Genomic DNA, 11522 nt, shown 5'->3' on the forward strand with positions numbered 1-11522 from the left:
ATTATAATTCAAATTACAATCTATTATTTTTTATTATTATTTACTGCTTGAAGCAGCAAATGCCACCATGCAATGAGTGAAGTTTTTCAGAAAAGTAACATGCAGTAAATAACTTTGAATAGAGTTATATGAGTGGCCTATATTAATAGGCCTATATACATTTCTAAAATTGATAATATAATTTTCTATACGGATTGTGGTGAATAAACACTTCTTCATCAATTCTGTCTAAAGCAAAAATTGAAAATTGTCTTTATTTCGTTCTCCGCAAATTACATTCACCCATAGGGGCCTATTGACCATTTTTTATTGTGACATAGCCAAATATAGGGAAAGTGTGCATGTGATGACAAAAGAAACAATGAAATAGACCAATGCCTACTTCTGTAAGGGAAGTTATTGTCAAACAACGAATTATTTAGCAAACTTCAGTTCAAGGTGTGTTTGTTTAATCAATTATGCATTTTAGAGCCCGAATCGCTCATTATAACGTACATGAAAACGAAATCATAAATCCCTCGCTTTAACAGAGATTTGTTCTTTTGATTGAAGTGGAATAAAAAAATATTTAATTGGTAAAAACTTTAATTAAACTACACAAAATTGAAACATTATACCTGCAATATATTAAAACAAATGAGATTTAAGCATATTTATAGGAGGACATTGTCTAAGTTTATGTGGTATATCTATTCCAATATTCTGGGGCAAACACAGAAAATTACCAATCACCTACAGATATGTGATGATGACCGAGTGTTGTACATTGATTGGCGAACTGTTAGGAGGTCTGACAGGTATGGTGCAGCTTGTTCATTGAGACATTTGAATGTGATAGTCGGATACTTATGCTCAATAGGCGGATCCAGGGGGGGCCCGAGGGGCCCGGGCCCCCCCTATTGGCGGAGCAAAAAAAGGGGAAAAAAAGGGGAAAAGGAAGGAAAAAAGAAAAAAAAGGGGAAAAGGAAGGAAAAAAGAAAAAAAAGGGGAAAAGGAAGGAAAAAAGAAAAAGGGAAAAGAGAGGAGAAAAGAAGGAAGGCAAGCATAAGAGGAGGAAGATGAGTGAATAAAATAAGATAAGGGGAAGACTTGGAAATTATTTTTTTTTATCTTTCATGTCGGGATATAAAATTTTCGCTCGCGCTTTGCGCTCGCATTGCCTTTTAGGTGATATCTTGCTCAATATGGACCTTAAAATATCAAATTCTGAAGTCAATATGCAAAACATATTTCAGCTGGGAAATTGAACTTTCATTATTTTGTTTTATTTACAAATTGATTTTTTAATAGTGTAAAAATTTCTGTTTTATGGTCTGAATATTAACAATTTCTGCTTGCGCTGCGCGCTCGCAAAATTTGATTTGTCAGGTACCTATTATTTTCCTGTATTCCATGAAGTTCTCAAAATATCCCTATTTAGGTCAGATTGTCAAAACGTATCAGCTAGCGCTGCACGCTTGCATTTTGATTAGTGAGTTATGTATATCTCAATATTAATTCTAAAACAAACTACTTAAAATCACCATTTGATGACAATTAATCATAAATTTCTGCTCGCGATTTGCGCTCGCATTGATAGATTTTAAACTCATGCATCTTATGCATAATTACAAAAGTGCTTTAAATGTCCAATTTTCAGGCCATGATATTAATAGATTTTGCGCTCTCATGCTTAGGAAGAGAAATAGAAAGATAGTCATCATTTTCTTATGATGACATAATGTCCTTATAGAATATCCCGGTCCTAGGTCAAAACTCAAAGTAACAATAATTGAAAATATCAGCTCTGTTTTAACTGTGATCCTTCTTCACCTCACAATTTTTCCACAAAATGATTGCAATACAGAGCTTAAAGTGACCCCTTTTCAGATCTGAATATCATATATTTTTAGCTCGCGCTTTGCGCTCACTTTATTGATTTTCATGGTAAAAAAAAAGGTATTTAGAATACCCAAATTCTAGGTCGATATCTCAAACACACCTTTATTCAGATACGCAGCTTGTTCTCCATTTAAATAATTATCCAGTTTCAGATAACAATATAAAAAAAATTTCTGCTCGCGCTTCGTGCTCGCATTATTAATGTATGAACATTTCCAATAGCTTAACCTTTTCATGATTTACAAAACATGAATAGAGTGTCCAGAATTTTTCCGCTCGCGCTTCGCGCTCGCATCAATAATGTTCAGTTTTTGTCTTATCCTTTCCACGATTACAAAAAGTGCTTAAAATTTCCATTATTCAGGTAGAAATGTCAAAAATTTTCAGCTCGCGCTTCGCGCTCGCAATATTTGAATGTTGAAATATGTAACGTCTTCATGGCTAACTGCAAGCAAGTCCTTAACAGTACCTTTTCCATCAGTTCATTTCTGCTCGCGCTTCACGTTCGTAATAATTATTCACTTGCATACACATCTTTTTTCAGGATTGCCCAGAATGTTCAAAACTTTTAGAAAAAAGTACATAAGATTCCCAAAAAAAATCCAGCTCGCGCTTCGCGCTCGCATTATATAAATAATGATTATGGTATTATATATTTATGTTTATTCATAAGAATAAAGCTAAGAAGTGACTAATAGGACTACCCCTTTAAAGAAACAAAAAATCCCGGCAAATATCATATTCGAGTGGCCGATCGGGGAAAATATGGCTGAAAAAAAATTCCGGGCCCCCCCTATTGGCGAAGGCTGGATCTGCCCCTGCTTATGCTCAATTTTCGATTATTTACTTTCAGTCGATGTGATTCTCTTATCAGGAGGTTGTCTTTGTAGGATGATGATTGACAGTAAATGACCCTTGCTGCATTCTTTATTCTGTAATTTATGTATATATATATAAATTTTAATTTCATGATAAAGGGGGGGGGGTGATGTCATTCCCAGGGGCACATATCCTTTTCTTATTCTTTGTTTCACCCCAACAATACCTTGATTTGAATAAAAAGAGAAAAATCAAACAAGTATAACACTGAAAATTTCATCAAAATCGGATGTAAAATAAGAAAGTTATGACATTTTTAAGTTTCTCTTAATTTCACAAAATAGTTATATGCACATCCCGGTCGGTATTAATGAGTTATTGACGACATCACTCACTCACTAGATTTTATATGGAATATTCTGATTTTATCCTCATTGTCCTGTGAAACAAAGTTTTGTTTCTCCCTAAACATGTGGAATTACAATTGTTTAACATTTTATGGTTCAGTTAAGTTGGTCCTTGTCAAATCTGTAAAAATTGAAATATTGTATAATTTAAACAATTAAAAAACAAAGAAATAGTGAGTGAGGGGCATCATTAATTCTTGTATATGACTAACTTGTTCGTATAATTATTTTGTGAAAAAGAAGCAAAATTTGTAAATTCCCCCAATGTTTAAGGTCGTATCCCATTTCGGAAAAACAAAATCAAGCGATTTTATTTCCTTTTTTTTAAATGACAGACATATATTCTGTGTGTGTGTATTTGATTTTTTTAGACGTGTATCAATCAGATATAATTATTTACGTCTGGGACCGACCTTTAACGTCACCATCAGAAAGACGTGACCAGTTCGAACCTCGAACTTCTGCATCAATTTGTAACTTCCCCATGTAGCTTGGATTACAGGCGCACGCCACAATGCCCAGTGTGTGTCAAATGGAGACTCCTCACGGTAGCTGGCGACAAACACTATTCAACTTTTTGGTCGATTGGGTATTATATAACCGCGGTGTCTGCTTCTATGTGCGTACTAGCTCTTGGTGGATCCGGATTGCATGTCAACGTCTTGAGCGGCGCAGGCCGCACGGCACTCCGGCCGGTAGTCCAGATTGGACCTTGTTGTTTGGAAGTGCCCTTTCCCAAAAGCTAACATAGAGGGCACATGTCTCCCAATCTCTAATCAGCGACAATCCACTCTTCTTCGCTCCCCACCAAGGTCCAGTACAAAACTTTGCTGCATCAGAAAAGCTAAGCGTCAATCAAACAAGTTACACGTTAGGGGGTCAGGTGCCCTAGTCTCACACACCAAACAAGACACATTTTTACCCAAACAACTTCACCTCAAACAGGATGAAAAATGCAAAGTTGTGTGTTTTTTTACACTGTAATCAACTAATCATAAGGCTTCGTGTTCATGCCCGGTTCATGCACTTAAGAAATATCTATTCAGCGCCTAATTTCTCCCTCGCCAAAAGATTCCACCCATGAACCAAGTATTAAAGTTTGAATAAGTAGACTACACCAGTTGCAAGGAGACACCAGCTGGTAAACGTCTCTGGCTCAGGCAGTAATCAAGAGATGCTGACCCCCTCCCCCATCGTGGTCAATGGGCAGTGGAGGGTCAGGGGAAACCAGACCAGTAGCCTACAGGTACGACTAGTCTCTTGTACCAAACTTTTGCTTCCACTCAAATACAAGTTTACCCCCAAGGACGATGAAAATACACAGATGTGACCGATGTTCTTCAGAATGGACATATACCGCCATGATTATTTGATATTCAAATTTTGTTCTATTGAAATGTTCTCTTACCCAATGATTTCGTCCCTTGAATAAGTATTACAGTTTATATGACTAGACTACAAAAACCAGGACCCTGTGGCTTCCATGAAATGACCTCCTGACCTCCATGATAAGGGGCAGTCAGTGTAATGTAATTCATACATGCACTGAATGTATGGACTCCATAATTGGAGTCCTATAGTATTTCTCATTCATCTAAATGCCAATTCGTCCATTTGCCAACTTTCTATTTGGTCTACCATCAATACGTCCTCTCACCACATGGTCTAGTTTGATGTCATTCCGTCTAATAACCAGTTGGCCAATAGCCATTTAGTCCATTTACCATTTGGTCTAATTAGACTAAGTGTTGTGCAAAATGAATGAAAATAAAGTGGAAATCAAGCAATTATTATATTAGACCGATGTGACACAAAATGGTCACAAACGGAATGGTGAGAAGACGTAGTGATGGACCAAATCAAGTAAGTTTTTTCATCATCAAGAGATCGAAAATGATATAAATAATTCCAGCAACTACCAATTCTGTTCAAATTTGATAAACTTCATCCTTCCTTGAGCTATTCAATTTGATGGAAAATTGTATAAGTTAGCAACTAGATCTAACTATCAACAGTGCATTCAGTAATCATTTAATAAGTGATATCAATGAAGGAAAATGAATTGTGATTGAATTACACATTATTAAACGAATATACAATTAATCGCGAAACCATGCCCTGAGCTGAAAAAGAGATTCACTGGAAAACTGAACATGTCTCCATGGTAATAAAAACGGCTCTAATTGTGTTTTCTTCTAAAATGCCCCCTCCCCCAAGTATTTTTTACCGTTACATATGTAAATGTAGAATAATGTTTAAATCCTTCACTTGACATTAATAATTATACTTGCTTATATAGCGCTTAACACTTACTGTGTCAGAAGTCTCTAAGCGCTCTACAGTATATGCAGCATAATTACCCTGGCTTTAGCAGTGCAGCTATTATACGCGCGCTGCGTTTCAAGGAATAATTTCCTGCTAGGTACCCATTTACCTCACCTGAGTTGAGTGCGGCACATTGTGGATCAATTTCTTGCTGAAGGAAATTACGCCATGGTTGGGATTCGAACCCACAATCCTCTGTTTGAACAGAGTCTGGAGACTAATCCACTGGGCCACATATATATATATATATATATATATATATATATACGGTCATGCGTCATGAGGTCGCCCCCCCCCCAAAAAAAAAAAGAGTGGTGCTGTTACACATTTTGGCTACGTGCTATAGTAATTCTTAATTATTTTCAAAAGCATAGAGGCTATTCCAACAAATTTAGTATCATTTTAAAGCTGAATTAATAAGGCAATAGCCTGGAAAGTTTCATTGCTGTAGACTTTATAGAACTTAGTCAGGTCACCAGGGGAGTGTTTCATCAACATTTTCATCCGACAAGTTGTCAGATCTGACATCTTTCTCTGATGTTGATTGGCTGAGAGGTACTGTTTCTATGGTAACTGTCGGATAAAATGAGACTTGCAAAATGTCTGACAAGTCCTTTCATGAAACGCCCTCCAGAGGTGATGAGGGTGGTGCCGGAAGCGGCGCCGCCTGTACTGGGAAAACGCATTTTTTGTGCAAATTTTGGGAAAACATCAATATTTTTGTCAAAACTTGGCCTAAACCTACAAACTTAGTATCAAATTAAAGCTAACATACTCTACTTTACTTTCTAATGATTGAAATATAGATTTGACCATGTCATAGACCTGTGTGATAAGGTTGAAACATAAAAATCTGATAAATTTGCAATGTCTTAATTTTGACATTTCTTCCAGATTGACACATTGTTAGCACTATTACAAAAAAAACACTTCCTACAATTCTGAGGGGATGAAAATACTGCTAAGTATTAAGGCAAATCATCCAAATTATTAACTGAAAAAGGTCAATGAACTTTAAACATCCAGAAAATGTGTTCCAAATTTTAGAAGGTTTAGCATCTTGACTGATGTATTATTACACATTCATGTATACATATTTCACTAAATACACACATTGACATTAATAAGTGTCTGTGTGAAATGGTCAAATGGACATAGCCTACCTTAAATGCTATCATACCAAAGGACTGCATACTATATTTTGGCTTTGAACTCATCAAAACCCGCCATGGCTTTAAACAATCAAACACAGACTATGTGGATATAATGTGTGCAATTGCACTTTAGAAACTTCTTTCATGAAGCTGCAGTAGTCATATAAATTTATGCATGTTTGTACATACAGCATCTGCAAACTTGTTTCAGTCTTTACTCCTGAACCTATAGACATTGTCTCTTGCATGTCATCATCACTTGGCGGATCATTGTAATAAGAGCCTCGGTAAGCAAATTGTGTACATGTAGCTTACATTTCAATTGTTACTTTTCCTTTGAATTGTTAATGTACCTACATCAATTCCTTTTATAATATGTTAATAACTTATAAATTCTGATGTACAAGGCAAAGAAAACCCAACAAATGTTGGTATTGCAAGCATTATACATGTAACGCCTGATATATAGTATACGATTCCTGAAACGCATGATTTTGGGGGGCTAAAGTCGGGGTCAATTTTCAGATCATTAATTAAACATGAACCCTCCACAATTATATATTGTTAGAAAGGTCTGAATGTGATCTGTCATAATATAGCATTATTTTTGTCATGGGGGACTACACAAAATTTTATGACAAAAACCATGAGATTAAAAATATATCAGAATTTTCCTATTCAAGTCCATGTAAAACTGTCGCCTTACACACTGTTATACCTAATGCTATTTTTGAGTGCAGATTTTGGATTTCTTGTGCAATTTCCTTTCAGAAAATGTATACTTTTGCTATCATCGGGTGTATTCTTTGTCAGATAAATTTTTTTAAAGTTGAAAGTGCATCGCGAAAGCAAAAATCACCATGTAACGCAATATATATATATATATATATATACACTTCGGGAATTCTATCCTTTGATGAACCTCCAGTCAGCCTTGTGACTTTGTGTTTATTATTATATGCATGTATATATGTATATTATATTATATGTTTTTACTTTTTAATATTGAACATGCATTGGTCACCTAAATGGAGTCTGACATGGTCTGACAATCATTTGATTAAAAAATAGCAACAAAAAAGTAAATAGTACGGACCTCTCTCATCAACGATGTGAAAAACGGGCCGAGAAAATGTCTCCTCGTTTTTTTTATAATAAGATAGCAAATAGTTTAAGGACCTCACTCATCACTGCTTTCGAAAAACAAGCCGATCCACTACTTTCTTTTTTTACTTGGCCTAATATTATTTTGCTTGTTGGAACAAGAAGATGACCTCAATTTTTAAGTGAATACTTTTTTTAGCAAGAAAGTGTCCCTCTATTTGGAAAATTCGATATCTGCCCCAATTAGTTTGATCAGGGACGTGTCCCTGGTTTGATATGCATTATTTTTATTGAAAAAAAATGATTTGAAATACATCGTGTGCACATGCATGTCATTCTGAAAATTGATTCATCAATTAAGTTCCTAAAACTTGCAAAGACAAAAAATATCATTAAAATGTTGTATGGATAATATGAAAAGGTACATAAATGGTTTTCGTATTGCTTTAATACATTTTCCTAACTTTAAACATGTTAAACAGCGACACAAAAAACATTGTAAACATATTCTAATACTAATGTCTGCAACCATACATTTTGATATAATTTGAAGCAAAATGGGAAAATATAATCGTTGTTAATGTTTAGTATTGTAAAAATGTTAAGAAAGTGTTGCAATGGTATCATCTAGTGTTGCAAGTGAATGTTTTCAAAAGTTTAATGTACTTTCAAGGTGAAGTTCACCCGACTTTATCCCACTGATAAGATATTTTATCCCATTCTAATCCTATCCTAATCTTAAACGTAATATCATTCTATATCTTCACCTATCCACTGAAACCTGTTGATTCCTATATGAGACAACTTTCCGATACCTGGCAGAATAACATTTTCCATATATTACCTTGAAAATTATATGTTAATCAGGCTCCATTTGTGAAACTTTAAACAGGTAAGTAAACATAATCACGTATATTATATAAGCTGAAATTTTGGTCATTCTCTAGTTAATGAATATGTCCAGATGGCCAAACGTTTTCCCAATGTTGAATGTTTTCCCAACGTTGGCATAACGTAATTTATCTAACAACCCAGGAACAAACTACATTCCAACGTTGTACCATCGTCACAATTGTGTGGTTTTAGCGGCGCTCTCATATAAAAAAGTATATGTGCCAATCAAAATTATTCTATCACATCAAAAAATGTTTTCTTTTATTATTTTCAGTAGATATTACCTTTAAATTTAAGAATAGAGAAATATAAGGGCGTTCATTGGATAGAAAAGATTTCGCAAGCGCACGCAAGCTTTGTCATGTTACATTTAATAGAAGTCAATTAACTCGAAAAAAATATCAGCATCATTTCGCATTGGTAAACACCAGATGATGGCGGAAAGTGCAGTGCAATTATAGATATATGATTTAACATTAATGGTGATGTCTATGAATTAGAAGACATGTCTCATTATAGTTTTGTGTATAGTAATGTGTGTTGTACATTCATTCGCACTTCAGGAAAACCTTTTTTTTTCCAAAATGTTGTTATTTGAAAAAAAATATGTATTATCATAATTTTGTGAGAAAGTTTTCTGTTTCGACACCCATTGCATGATAATTATCTGTTGCTTAAAGGACAAGTCCGCCCCATAAAAAGTTGATTTGAATAAAATGAGAAAAAAATAAGAATACTGGAAAATTAAATCAAAATCAGATGCACAATAAGAAAGACATTTTTAAATCTCGCTTTACAATGTTCATAAAACAGTTTTATTCACATCCTGGACGGTATGCAAATGAGGGGACTGATGACATCACTCAACTTTGTATTTTATTATATGAAATATTAAATATTCCAATTATATCCCTGTTGTCTTGTGAAACAAAGTTTTGTTCCTCCCTGAACATATGGTATTACCATTGACTTAACAATTGGTTCGATCTACTCGGTCCTTTATTGTCAAATCTGTTAAATAAAATTGACATATATTTTATAATTCAAACAATATACATGTAATACAAAAATGGTGAGTGAGGGATATCATCAATAAAACTCTCTCATTTGCATGTCCGAGTTGAGCATATATCTCTTTTGTTAAAACTAATGGAAAGTTAGTAACTACCAGATTTTGATGACATTTTCTCCGTTGTGCTTGTTAGAGTTTTTCGCTATTAAAAATCAACAATTTCCTGGGGTGGACTTGTCCTTTAAAAATTATATCATAAAAATGTCAAAATTAGGATGTTTCTGATTCATTTTTAAAACATTCAACAAATGAATGCATATTTTTTTGTGAGTTTTGAAAATATATAAATTTGCATATTTAATGAGTTTCAAAATTCTGTGTTGAAATTTTGTATCACCACCTAAAGTGATCATATAAAGCAAATTAAAATTGATCAACAAATGATGTAGCCTATAAGTTTAGTGAACCTCATGTATCTCTACCAGATGGAAAAAATCAAAATCGGTCAACAAATAAAGAAGAAGAGGCATTTCCTGTGATTTATGAATAAATTTCGCATAAATTGGCATAACTAATTTTCTTTTCTGTGATTTATGATTGAATTTCGCACTTGGCATAGATAATTTTCTACTCCAAACTTCGAAATTCTGTGTAGAAGTTTGGTGACCTTCATGAAGCTCTACCAGATGGAAGCAAAAATTCAAAATTGGTCAACAGAAATAAAGAAGAATGCATTTTTTGTGAATTTTGAAAAATGCGCATAAATTAGCATATTAAATGAGTTTCAAAATTCTGTGTAGACATTTTGAATCCCCCACCTAGTGCTATCATAATAATATAAAGCAAACAATATTGAAATCGGCGGACTTGAAATGGCGAAGAAGCATTTTGAAATTGTGGACGGACGACAGCCACGGCAAAAGCTCATCTAACATATTTTCATAACATTCATTATCACATCCAATGTACGTACATGTATTAACATTATAAACTCGATATCTGTTTTAATTTGTTTCTCAAAATGACAATTTATGTTAAAATCTTCAGGATGTTTCTAATATATTTTTGAAAAACACTTTTTGGAAAACACTTCAAAAATACTCTTCAAGAATTCAATTCAAGTTTAGTAATATTCTAACAACATTTTTGAAAATGCTATTTTACATCCAATTAAGGTACATGTAGATGTCAATAAAAATAAAATGTTATTGTGTTCCTATCAAAAAATCAGAACAATATTATGAAAAAAAAATTGTCGAAATATTTTGAAAACAAACATGACTTTTTTATCATCATATCATGGTTATAACATCGAACGTTTTTTAAAAAAAAATCATATTAATTATGTAACATTATAAAATCGTTAGAAAAATATCATTTTGTGTCTTAATGTTTTTTAATGTCTAGTATAGGTAAAGATATTTAAATACCATTTAGGAAAATATATCTGCTTGGCATAATAAAAATAAGGTTTATTGCATGTTTAACATAAGGGAAATATTGTTTCATTAATGTTATACAATGTTTTTAAAACTTTCTTTTGAAACCATGTCTAGGATCTTTTATGAATGTTATTATATAATTATAGCAACTAGCTGGATGTCCGTAGTATGGAATACACTGCAAACACTGCATAACAAACCACGTCCAAACCATGAGCTATTAATAGCTCCAAAAACTATTGACTGCCCCTTATCATCGAGGTCAGGAGGTCATTTCATGGAAGCCACAGGGTCCTGGTTTTTGTAGTCTAGTCATATAAACTGTAATACTTATTCAAGGGATGAAATCATTGGGTAAGAGAACATTTCAATAGAACAAAATTTGAATATCAAATAATCATGACGGTATATGTCCATTCTGAAGAACATCGGTCACATCTGTGTATTTTCATCGTCCTTGGGGTAAACTTGTATTTGAGTGGAA

The sequence above is a fragment of the Lytechinus variegatus genome, chromosome 3 (assembly GCF_018143015.1).
Source record: "Lytechinus variegatus isolate NC3 chromosome 3, Lvar_3.0, whole genome shotgun sequence".
In the NCBI taxonomy this organism is placed as follows: domain Eukaryota; kingdom Metazoa; phylum Echinodermata; class Echinoidea; order Temnopleuroida; family Toxopneustidae; genus Lytechinus; species Lytechinus variegatus.